Source organism: Electrophorus electricus, chromosome 20, assembly GCF_041902795.1.
Source record: "Electrophorus electricus isolate QZ-2024a chromosome 20, ASM4190279v1, whole genome shotgun sequence".
Taxonomy (NCBI): domain Eukaryota; kingdom Metazoa; phylum Chordata; class Actinopteri; order Gymnotiformes; family Gymnotidae; genus Electrophorus; species Electrophorus electricus.
The window spans coordinates 18,803,529-18,816,569 of record NC_137516.1 but is presented as its reverse complement, the minus strand read 5'-3'; the positions used below and the strand labels follow the sequence as shown (position 1 = coordinate 18,816,569).

The 13,041-nt window shown below is 46.5% G+C and overlaps 1 protein-coding gene across 1 annotated transcript in view; it reads right to left on the bottom strand.

Moving 5' to 3' along the window:
- Positions 1-367: 367 nt before the first annotated feature.
- mycb (MYC proto-oncogene, bHLH transcription factor b) overlaps positions 368-13,041 on the bottom strand; it is a 37,095-nt gene continuing 24,421 nt past the window's right edge. Inside the window, exon 4 of the mRNA XM_027029664.3 lies at positions 368-998. The gene's annotated coding sequence lies outside the window, so the exon portion shown is untranslated. The remainder of the gene's footprint in view (positions 999-13,041) is intronic.

Below are 13,041 nucleotides of genomic sequence, written 5' to 3'. Positions count from 1 at the left end.
GTGTGCTGTGGGAGCATGGGTAGCTGATCCAACTCAAAGCCAGACAGGGGATCACAGACAGGAGCACTAAATGATGGGGGTGGGACGTAAGGGGCTGCTTTCAAGACATATGTTTCTCCTTTATGAATGGGGGGGGGCACTTTTTGGATGGCCATTCAGCCTACAGTCATGTCTGCCTGAGACCTTCACTGGTCTTCAGGGAAAGGCTGGTGAAAGGTGATTCTTAACAACTGCTATTAAGAGTTCTATTAACACAACTCTTAAGAGTTCATAAAAAAGGCTAACATGTTTAATTTCAGTTTCATCCTGACGAGGCCTAGAGAGAATTAAAAAAACAACAATAACAAAAAACCCACAATCTTGCCTCTGGGCTTGGTGCCTTTTTATTTCAGTAATAAAAAAAAAACTGGATTATAAAGACAGATGTTCTTATGTCTGTGTTTATTCCAGTTATATTGCATGACCGTTTATTTACAAATCATACAGGGATCATTTCTAACAGCTTATGGTGTCTAGTAATGCGGTCACATGATCACCTTCTAATGAGAGCAAGGTACTGGAGGAATACTGCTATCCCATCATACCCAGGGCCATTAATCTGTCCCATCATGCCCTAGGTCAGGCCTTAATCTGTGGAGTCATCTCAATCCCCGACACCTGCTGTATAGTAATTAAATTAACCTGGATTTAATCCGAGACTTGACCCTTTGAAAGAACAAACAAAACCATTTCTCCAATATCACCACCACCACATCAGAAAATGTACCCCCTTCCAAAGCAGCCATGTTCCTTTGTGCTCTTTCACATGGTGTGCCAGGAACCACTTCCAGGTCAAGGGCTCTTGTGCTGTGCCTTGTCTCGTGGCTGCTTCTGGGCTGTGCAGTCGGGCTCCTCCCCCCACCGTGTGAGCCAGGGAGAACGCACCCGGGTCACGTCTCGTCAGGGTGGCCACGGGTTCCCTGCTTATGCCAGCTGACGCATCAACAGCATCGGGGTTCCTGAAAAACAGTACAGTGTGACCTGTAAACTTTGCACAGCACTGAGAAATTAGGATCCTTCATGGCTTAATATTAAATGACAATTATTCCGTAACAGTTTCTTCGCTGGAGTAGGGTCAGGGTTAACTCCAACCCTCAGCCTGATCACCACACAGTCCACACCAACCAAGCGGACATAAACCGCCAAAGATGTTGCACAGACTACCACAAAAATCATGACATCCAGCGGGACCAAAGAAACTGCTGAGCACCGCACCACGTGACACCAGTGTCGTTCACCATGAAAAGATGGAGACTGAAGTGAAAATCAGAGCTGGGAAACAGGTCATGTGAGCACTTGAGCATTTACCAGACTACAGGAAGTTCATTCATTTAGCTAATGAGTGGGGCTTAATCAAGGAGAATGGGAGGGCTGGCCTGGCACCACCAGCGCCTCAGTGCCCCAGCTCACCATGACTCAGCACTTCCTCTCTTGCTTTAATTCAGACTGCGGGCTTTTGTTGCTTGTGCCAACTTCACACTCCGCCACATCCTTCAAAACATTCGGACATGCGCGATTTGTTGAAGCTCGCATGTTCACCATAGTGGCAGGAACCAAGATGGACTGGCTCGGTTCTGCCCGAGCGCTCGGTCACGCACAGCCGGGCAGCGCCTCTCTGCTCGGACTGACTGTCCAGTGACTCCAGTCCGTAGAGCTTTGAGCAAAGTAATCCGCAAAGACACACAAACCCACACACAGGATGCACACATGGATATACATTCATTTTTACCAGTGGGATTATGGTACTTCCCAAAGTCAGTAAGAGGTTCCACACTGATTCGCTTTTCCATGGCAGCCTGTGGCTTGCTGATCTTTCCTGCTCCTCAGCCCAGATCACGTGATCTCCTCACGTACAACTGAACCCGGACTACCAACCCAACTGAACCCGGACTACCAACCCAACTGAACCCGGACTACTAACCCAACTGAACCCGGACTACTAACCCATCTGAACCCGTACTACCAACCCAACTGAACCAGCTGACAGCTGCAGGAAGAGAGAGTGAGACCATGAAAGCAGAAATCCCATCACTGTAAATAAATGGTGAATATAAACAAATCAGACCGTTCTTTCCCCCAAGTGCCCACTTTTCTGTGAGAAGCTATCAGACAAACTAAAAAAGAACAACAGAAATCCCCCAACACCCCCAACACCCCTCTATTTCTGAACGCCGCCTTCTGCACAGGGACACATGGCGTGTCCAGCTCGAGACTCCAGGGGACAGTTATTTACTGCAAGCCCTTCTGCTCATCTGCTTGGAGACGCCCCCACTGGCCTGGGACATTTCATCACTCCGTCCCGACCAGCTGCCCCTGCCGAGGGTTCCCAGCTGTGGGGACACACTATTCCTTAAATGCAGGATAAAATTCCACGGAGAATATTCCAGAAATCATTCAGCCAACGTTTGTTTTGGGCGGCAACACACTTACTCCACAGAATTTCAGAAGAAAAGTTGTGATGGATTTGGTGGCTTAGCAAGCTGCAGATAGCGACAGTAATGCATGTCAGCGCATCTGACCTGTGTGTCATATATAAATGCTGCAGGAGTCTCTGGCCTCAGTGTGTGTGTCTTTGGCTGCAAGTTAAATTTAGGGTGGAAAGAGTATGTAATCGTTAAAAATTTCATTTATGGTTTAATACAACTTTCATCTTCACACACACACACACACCCACACACACACACCCACACACACACACACACACACACACCAGATCTTATCCATATTAGGGTTTGTGGCTGTTGCTATGGCGAAGGCCAGGGGCGGTGCAGTTACACAAGTCGCATGCACACTCTCTCTCTCCCGTCACTAGTCTGGCTACATTAGCACTTCCATCTCCAGAACCTCAATACTTTATCAAGTGTGGTCTTCCTATTGCATTCAGAAGGAAAGCAGTCTCGATTGCAGGATCCCAGTGACTTACAGGCCACAGCACGGAAACCAAATAAGGGGTTTTAAAGCAACTCTGCACGGATGGATATTCTGTCTGTATCAAGGACAACCGAAGAGTGTGTTGCTTCATCTGGACACAGCAAACAAACCCAAACAACTTTATAACACTCTCCCACAAAGGCCCGCTTAAAGAAAACATGCCTTCACACCCTGAACACATGCTCATGCCCTGACCACACCCTGAACACGCATTCACACCCTGAACACACCCTGAACTCACGCTCACACCCTGAACACTCCCTGACCACACACCTGAACATGCATTCACGCCCTGACCACACTTGGACATGCACTTGGTCAGTATTGATGGATAACCTTGAAGATTGAAGCACACATTTTGCTTTCTCAGGCACCGCAATTATGGCTAACCCTGATATAACCCTATACAACCCTAACATAACCCTAACCCTGATATAACCCTAACCCTGACTCCCTGCTATAACCCTGACTCCCTGCTATAACCCTATCCCTGACCCAACTCTGTAATCCTAACCCTGTTGGCCACGTCTACACTGGTGCTGACACACATGTGGCTTGTGCATCTGTGGCCACCTGAACTTTTAATTTTTTTTAATAAGAAAGGTGAGGTTTTCTTGTTCCTCTCTGTGCATAAGACAGCTGAGGTGTAAAACCAAACCTGCAACAGGAAACTGCCCTCCCTTTCTCCTCTCCGAGCCTGAAAGTGTCGACGTTTCTTGTAAACCAACCTCCGAAAACAAAGAAAGAGGATCTGAACCCTTTAACACTTTCGTGGACACCACCAGACGTGCATGCATGCTACAACCACCTCACTGAGAAGATCATCGATTCGGACGTGAACGGACCCTGCATGACGTCCTGTAGTACTCAGAGCCGTAGTGAGCAGGGGGGCCTTTCACTACTGCAGAGGAATGAGCTGTGGAGCTCCAGCAGCCAGTAATACCATGTGCTTCCTTGTCCTTTGTCCTATGTGCAGGTTTCGTATTTCATAACCACACCGCCAATAAACACACACTGCAGGTACACGTCCCACCTCGCATCACCTGAAGAGAATCGAACTGAATACACCCTGTTCCTCTTTTTTCATGAATGGACAACACAGACAGAGTGTGTATGACTCTGAACCCGCTCACCCTTTCAGATACAGCATGCAGTTTGCTGTGTTCGAGTTTCGCACAGGAAGTGCAGCTTCGGAAGTTGCCTCGCTCGACTTCCTCTTAGAGCAGTGACATGAACACTCACAGTCGCTGCAGGGTTTCTGCAAACCTGCATCACGTTCGCAGGAAAAAGTCCCAGAAGGTCCTATGTGAGAGGCTTGAAGCCTAGCTACACATGCAATAGTCCCCAAGTCATCTAAACTATCCCGAACTGTCAAAGTATTTGCTACTTGAAAACCTCTAAATAAACAGGAGGAGATTTACAGCAAGACTGACACGTCTCTATTCAGAGGCCTGTTAGCATAACGCTAGCCTCCCGGTGCGAACCATTGCAAGGGCTCACTGGAGTGAAACAGATAAGAGTCAGAACAGAATGTATGGCTGTTTATCAGCGTGACCCAAGAGTGGGACCGCATGATGGGAAGGGTGTTTGTGGCCAATAGAAGTACAATACAGCCACACACTCTACTGGGGATTATATTTTTTTAAAAAGCAGACACTACAAATTAGGAGTAGTTAAGGATATTAATCTGAGAGAACAGCATCTGTCAGATATATTAGTGTGACAAATACGTTTGGCATCATGTTGACAGTCGCGTCCTACAATGACCTACAGTCCTGCACTCACATTGCTTTGACCATTCTCTATAAATCCCACCTTCTCACACGCCACAATTGGTCAAACATGTACACGGCCTATACATTACCATTGGTCACTTCGCTTCTCGGCATGTGTGTAGCTGCTTCACAGAAGCGTACAGCCAGAGAGGATATGTGAAGTTTACCTTCTATATGATATTTTGTGTCATGCCATAAGTCCTAAGAATGTCCAATCACAGAGCTGGTAGTGATGTTCTGAGGGTTGGGCTTGTTAAATGTCCAATTAAATAGCAGATAGTGATGTTCTGAGGGTTAAATGTCAAATCACAGAGCTGACAGTGATGTTCTGAGAGTTGGGATCCTCTTGGTTTTGTGATGCCCGTTTTGTCCGCGTACAACATGTGACAAAATAATTCATAAACAAATTCATAACAAATCAGCCTTTTTATACTCACACCCCAGGACCTACACTCCAAACCTTTTTTGGCTTGTAAGTCTAATAAAACAAATTTAAAACAAATCTTACAGAATTGTAGCACAGTTTTAGGGTTACCCTAGCGGCAAGGTTTTGAAAGTCCACAGAGTCACTGGAATAATTCCATGAGCTGCCACATTAAAACCACAATCAAATGAACCAAATCAAGTCCACTTATAGGTCGGATGTCCAGAGACAGTTGAGTGTAACTACACTGTTAATAGAGATTCGCCACTGTAAACCCTCTTGGTCAAAGACTAGAAGGGATTTGTTTCAACAGTAATCATAATGGTAATAAGTTTAATTTATGAGACAATGAAAACAACGCTCATACGTAGTCCGTAGTCAGTGAAATGTGGTTGCCCATCTGCTCAATCACTGACCAACGGAAGTGTCTGAAAGAAGAATGCAACCAATGAGAGGCAGTGTTTAAACAGCTGGGAGGAGCATTACTCACGGTGGGTTTGAGAAAGCAGAGGTGGAGTTGTAGTTTGGGTCTCAGTGCATGTGACTTTGTTCCCAGGAAATGCATAACACTTCCATAGTAGAAGCTTGGCACATTATGTCAGGGTGTGGGAAGATGTGTGTGTGTGGGAAGATATGTGTGTGTGTGTGTGTGTGTGTGTGTATGTGTGAGAGAGAGAGAGAGAGTGAGGGAGAGCAGGACCTCTGCAGCAAAGTATAAAGCAGACTACCCATTAAGTCCCCATTCACACTATCCAACCTACTGAACCCCTTCAGATGACAACTGACATTCACACTGCTACACAGGTCCTCGGCCTTTCTTTCGGGAGTAGAATGTTTACACCATGCAGTCACCTGATCACCTCCCTTTGGCTGAATATGGGAATTATGGGATAAATATGAAAATATGGGATAGAGCAAATTCATGGCCTCCTCAGTAGACAGGGTCTGATGAATGCCAGTGTCTGACTACAGTGTCTGACTACAGTGCTGTTCTGAGCGGGGGTGTCTCATCCATTTGTTGTTAACTTTTTGTTATGACTGTGGTCAACAGCAGTCAGGTGAGTGTGAAAGTCAGTCCAGCCAGACAAAGACGGCTCACGATTAATGGGAGGAGGACCTCACAGTGGGCTTGACAAACAACTAGGAACAGAGAGAGGAACTGCAGGAAGTTAATATCCTGTGTTTGGTTTCACTATGATTCATTGATCTGTGTGTGTATTCTGTTTGCTAGCCTGTTTTGCAGGGTTAGGGCCAGGGTCAGGGTCAAAGGGTTAAAGGGTTGGGGCCAGGGTTAGGGTTAAAGGGTTAACGGGTCAGGGTTAGGGTTAAAGGCTTAAAGAGTCAGGGCCAGGGTTAGGGTTAAAGGGTTAAAGGGTTAACAGGTCAGGGTTAGGGTTAAAGGCTTAAAGGGTCAGGGCCAGGGTTAGGGTTAAAGGGTTAACGGGTCAGGGTTAAAGGCTTAAAGGGTTGGGGCCAGGGTTAGGGTTAAAGGGTTAAAGGGTTAACGGGTCAGGGTTAGGGTTAAAGGCTTAAAGGGTCAGGGCCAGGGTTAGGGTTAAAGGGTTAAAGGGTTAACGGGTCAGGGTTAGGGTTAAAGGCTTAAAGGGTCAGGGCCAGGGTTAGGGTTAAAGGGTTAAAGGGTTAACGGGTCAGGGTTAGGGTTAAAGGGTCAGGGCCAGGGTTAAAGGGTTAACGGGTCAGGGTGAGGGTTAAAGGGTCAGGGCCAGGGTGAGGGTTAAAGGGTTAACGGGTCAGGATTAGGGTTAGAGAGAGCTCTTTACATAGATTAGTAAACAGTAGCAAAAACAAACAGTTGCATCTTCGTCTCGCCTGACTTCAATGGAGAAAGTGCCTTTTGTTCCAGGAACACGCAGGCTCCTGGGGCTTTTCTTCAGTTAAATGTCAGTTTGTCAGAGCCTCGGTAACAACAGCCCTACGTGGGTCAGGTGACCGGGGACAGGCATGACTCAGAGCAGGCTGGCAGAGGTTCCACAGCTGCTGGTTGGCTTTGGTGAAACCTGAGAGTGCTGCACTCAAGTCACAAAGCCCCGAAAATCCCGTCTTCCCAGTTTCACTGTCTGCTCGCGTGGGTTTCAAATGTTTTTGGGTAAAGGGGTCACTGAAGTGGGCCAAGCGATTGGAGCAACACTGGAACACAGCACAAAAGAGGAATGAAACTGTCTTTACAAAAATAAAACTACCAAAACCAGCTCATCCTTCATAACATTCAACATCAGACCTGTGTAATCTGAGAGTCTGCATGCAGTCAGTTTTGCCCCTAAAATGCAGGGGAAGACAATACCATGTGGTAGAAAGCAGAGCTGGCATGACTTGTGCTTCAACATCAGACACTGTTGAGACTTGCAGAATGTTGCCACACTTCAATCACCCTGCGTATGAGCAGTGAGGGTCCTGTGTCATTGTCCTGTGGCTGGCACTCCTGCAACAGTCCTGCCGCTTCGGTACAAAACTTTAGCGTCACCCATGACAACAGAACGACGGCATGACGCAACACGTTTCAACTTCAACAGTCGACAAATCAAACCAACATGCTCAGATCACCCAGATGAACCAGAGAACTCCCGGGCAAAGCTCTGGAAGCATAGACAATGAGGAACGTTAGCACCTGGGCCACGGACAGCGAGGAACATTAGCACGGGAGCATGGACAATGAGGAATGGCAGCTGGCAAGATGTGGAAATTCAAAGGTGACTTTTATCCAAGGCTGATGACCCTGGAGGACATGCTTATTTTCAGCAGAACAAACCGCCACAATGTATCTTACGACTTTTTTTTTACCATACCAACTTCTCACCACCCCTCATCGGAGTACTGGGGTCAAGCCATCCCAAATTCTAGCAGCTTAAACTGAGCTAAATGTCTTGTGAGCAACTGTCACCGTCAACCAGCATTGACAAGAAATTTATACATAAACACAGGACGGCCAAATTGGCAGGTCTAACGCAACATTTCATTCAGCTTTTCTAACAGACTATAAATCTTTAAGTCCAGAATGAGTGGAATCACTGTAATGAATCTGAGTACAGCGCCACTTTCACAAGCTGGGACCCAGTTCAACAGGAAAACGGGCTTACACGAGTCTAAACGGAAGCACATTTGAGCGAAGATTATCGCAGCCGTCCCGGCCTTGTGTAGAACCATAAACATCTAAACTGAAGTTTGGCATTTGAGGCCAAACAACAACAAAAAAGGTTATGACTGGATGAAGCACAAAGAGATCACAGATGTGTCGGTAAGCACGAAGGGTCTGTAGGCGCATTGGTTAAAACGAACCCTGGTGCACACCAAATAAGTGGACCAAGACAGACCTGCTCAGAACTCCTGTGGTGGTAAGAAGGATCAGGACAGGCACAGGATACAGGGCACGGTTAGGACTCAGCACAGGCACTGGGCAGCAGCTGCTTGTATTACACTGACCTTGTACAGCATGTGCTCATGCACTCAGATGTAAAATAATATCATGGCAAATAACCTACTACAGTCATTCATGGAGTTATATGAACACCATCCAATATATTGACACAAAAATAAAACTATATAATACAGAAAAAAAAGACCAAACAATGAATAACTGTTTTAAAACAGCCCAGCGTTATGTCAACGGGTATACAGGTGTGTTTCCGTCTACGTGTTTACAGGTATGCGCTATCCAAACATGCCTGAGGCTGAACAGTCTATTGTTTTGTATAACAACTGAGTTTATAATGACATGCAGAGATTAGCACCAGAGGATGGACACAACAGGGCTCCATTCACCTAGAGACATGGAACCAATCAATCACACCTCCTCCCAGCGGTCCTTAACCGTCACACCTCCTCCCGACAGTCCTTAACCGTCACACCTCCTCCCGACGGTCCTTAACCTATGGCTGAGCCAAACACCTTCATTTGAATTTCAGTGTCCTAAACTGGACATGCCAAGAACGCGACTCTACGTCCCGTCTGATGCCAGAGGGAACGTATTAGCATGGATGAACCACTGCACTGCTCTGTTTCCGTTTAGACTCTGTAGTAAGATGTGTTTTTTTTCTTAACCAAATGGAGGAGGATCAGGTGCCTCTGTTGTGAAGTCTGGCACTGGGTGTGGGCTGGCTATGGCCCAGAGAAGACGGGGAGCCCCCACTGATGACAGGAAAAAGTGAGTAAGAGTCAGCAATCGTCAGCAGCAACAGCCCCACTGCTGTGTGCTCCACAAATAACTGTAGCTTACACAAGCACAGAAAAAGAGCACAAATCACAAAACAAGCCAACAAACCAGGCAACACGAGGGGACACAGACAGTACCGGAAGTGTAACACCTCTGAATTAAAGAAATAAAGCCCACTAGAACAGAAAGTGTTCAAACCGACCCTGTGGTATCCCAATAGAGCAAATGCACATGAGCAGTCTGCTCAGTCACCCATTACACTATCGGAAACATTTCCTACTGTGTGTGCGTGTGTGTGTCTGAAGAGCGAAACCCGAGTTCACCGGAGTGAAAACCTGATCAAGACATTCTGTGGGTGAGAACGATTACGGCTTGAAATTCACTGGTACTGCATCGTGCACACCGCACGGACGCTGAGCTCAGATCAGACGAATGCAGCTAGATGGAGTCACAGAGGCCACAATGACCTCATTTAACGTCAATCAAAATTCAACCTTGTTTCAGTTTAGGACGAAGGAAAAACGGTGGTCTCCAGAGGCAGTGCAGAAACCCCACGAGGGGAGAGCACAAGAGCCTCGTGAGCTCTGACACCGACGTTCCGTGACATGCGCTTTAGAGGAAAGACCCAAGTGGGTGTAAACAAAGCCCCTAAAACAGCAGCCAAATCCCCCTCACGCATCAAAAGTCAAGGAGCCCAAGCTTGGAGTTTCTGCTCATCGGCTGAAGAGCAAAGACTTGTACATGAAACTCAGTTCATTCAGTTCCTCTCCAGTAATGCTACATACGTTCTACACACCAGCACTGGCTACAGGCTCAACCAGCTGCATTACTGGTTGAGTGCGACACCAATTAGCCAATGCACACAGAAAGCTGCTTTTTAAAACCTATTTCTTTATTCACGGTATCAGTGCATTCCTAAACTATGAAACTACACTTTTGCAATTTCAACAGCACTTAATTAACATGTGAGGAAATTCTGATACGCACCAGACAGCTACGTGTGTCACAGTCTAGAGTAAAATTATTAAGATATGATTCACTTGCAGAAGTTAAAAAGAACTGGGACTAAACACTGCAAATAAGCAGCAAAAAGGAGCCCCACGCAAATACACACTCCAGACTTCCTCTTTTTTGAGACTGCTGCCAGTTGCCAAGATGTTTAGACAATCTTATCATTACGAGCACTGGAGAAGGCTGTACCACAGTCCTGGGAAGCTACAATAATAGATAGAGACAGACACTTACTCAGTACCATTCCAACTGGAAGCTTTTCTGGAAAAGGTGTGCTGTAGGATCCATGCATAAAGGTCTGTGTTCTTTCAGGTTCATGCCACAGTTTATGAACGAAACGTAAAAATAGAGGCCAATGTTATTTGAATACAACAGAAGTCTATATTTGAGAAAATATGCTGACAATGAGAGGACTTTTATGGCCAGGCGTTATAAAAGTACACCAAGTTTCTAAAAGGCTGAAAAAATGACTCAGAAGTGCTCGTCTCAGCTAAGAGCTGCTTATGTTGACACTCGTTACAGCTATTTTACAGCTGAAAGGCATAAAATACCAGCAGAATGTAACCAGAGCCCAGAGCAACGAAACTGTACCCTCATCAGAAATGCAAGGAAGACCCACACACTGACACACCCACCCAGGGCACAGCTCTATAGCCACACCCACTGACAGACCCACCCAGGGCACAGCTCTATAGCCACACCCACTGACAGACCCACCCAGGGCACAGCTCTATAGCCACACCCACTGACAGACCCACCCAGGGCACAGCTCTATAGCCACACCCACTGACAGACCCACCCAGGGCACAGCTCTATAGCCACACCCACTGACAGACCCACCCAGGGCACAGCTCTATAGCCACACCCACTGACAGACCCACCTAGGGCACAGCCCTATAGCCACACCCACTGACAGACCCACCCAGGGCACAGCTCTATAGCCACACCCACTGACAGACCCACCCAGGGCACAGCCCTATAGCCACACCCACTGACAGACCCACCCAGGGCACAGCCCTTTAGCCACACCCACTGACACAAATGCACAAGGCACAGACAACCAATCATTGCTTTTCTGCATGCTGCCGATTTCCATTGGTTATCAAGCCTGCATTACCCTAGAGTTACCCTACCCCTAAATTACCATAGAGTTACCCTAACCCTAAATTACCAGTTACCCTAACCCTGCACTAACTCTAAGCCTAACCCTGCATTACCCTAGAGTTACCCTAACCCTAAATTACCCTAGGGTTACCCTAACCCTGCGTTAAAGGCCTTACGCAGCATGACTTCACCACTCCCCAACCCCGACCCCACTGTGGCCCCGCTAGCGTACAGTGGAGCAGGAGAACTGTAGGAGGGGAAACAGCTCAAACAGTCAGAGGAAACGTGAGTGATGTTCACACCCACATCCGGGAGGATTCCTGGGGCAGGAAAATGTTATGAACCCAGAACACATTGTGTTTTTGGGCTTTTTCGCCACCCGCTCTCTTCCTGTCATTGGTGGCCAGGCAGCTGTATGGATCTTTGCCAGCCAGAGTCTTTATTAGGCACAACGCTGACAGAAGGGCTGGGGTGTCTAATCACATCCACTCAACATTTTCCCTCCAAGATGATGCGAACTATTAAAAATGGAATAGGGAAGTGCTCGCACACGGAACAATTAGCTCTTTTAATGAATACTACATACATAAACACTAAAACAGCTACTTTATTGTACATCAAGTGGTTTAAATGCTAAAGGTAAAGACTGCGGAAAAGTATATGAAACAGTAAGATAATAAAAATGGTTAATTGGAGTTAGTTCTTTAATTCAAGATAGGGTTTGGCCTCAAGGCTTTGAAGCTCATGTGACCAGGAAAAGTTGCAGATGTATTTGTGAAGACCTAAGGTCATGCAGACGGAAAGAAATCCCACACCACTGCTAATGTGCTTGGGACAGGAGATCCTGTATAACGCAGTGCACAGGCACACTGTGGAGTCTTCAGATAAGTCACCAGGAAGCTTAGCATGGCGGCTCTTCTTACGTGATCATGAATTTACCACGAGACAAACACTGAACAAGGAAAAACTACTCAAGCAATTATGTGGATGGTTCCACTCGTGAATCATCTGTGTGAAGACTTACGTTTTGGTAAATGCATAAACACAATCATATTTTTATCAGACCAAAATCTCCCTGTATTGTTAGTACAAACCTTTCTGCTGCTGTTCAGTTTCTCACTCCAAATTTTTCTATTGTCATGAAAATGGCAGCATCACATCAGCTATCAGTGTAGTCAAGTAGTTCATTAGTGGCGATTTACTAACAACGTTATTACATTTACAGCATCAGTGCTTCTGGTTTTAAAGGCGACTTTAGGGACCAGGAGTATGGCAGGGTGGGGCACGCACAGCAGGCTGACCAAGTCATCCCCAACACGCTCTGGTTTGTTTCCTCAATAACCCTGATTGTTTAAACCAAGGCTCTTTTGATCGTCTGTTAGTATATGACTTTGTAAAATGTGAGTCCTGATTAATTATTTTGATTTACCTCCCATCACAAAGTGGGAGCATTTCAGGCTGAAGTCTAGATATTTCCCAAGTTTAAATTGTTCACTTCCCCTCACTGCTGTGATAGGCCATGCTGCCCAAGTAGCTTCACAGTGCCCATGTCAGTAGTTGTCAGTAGTTTGATTCAGCATTTACAGAAC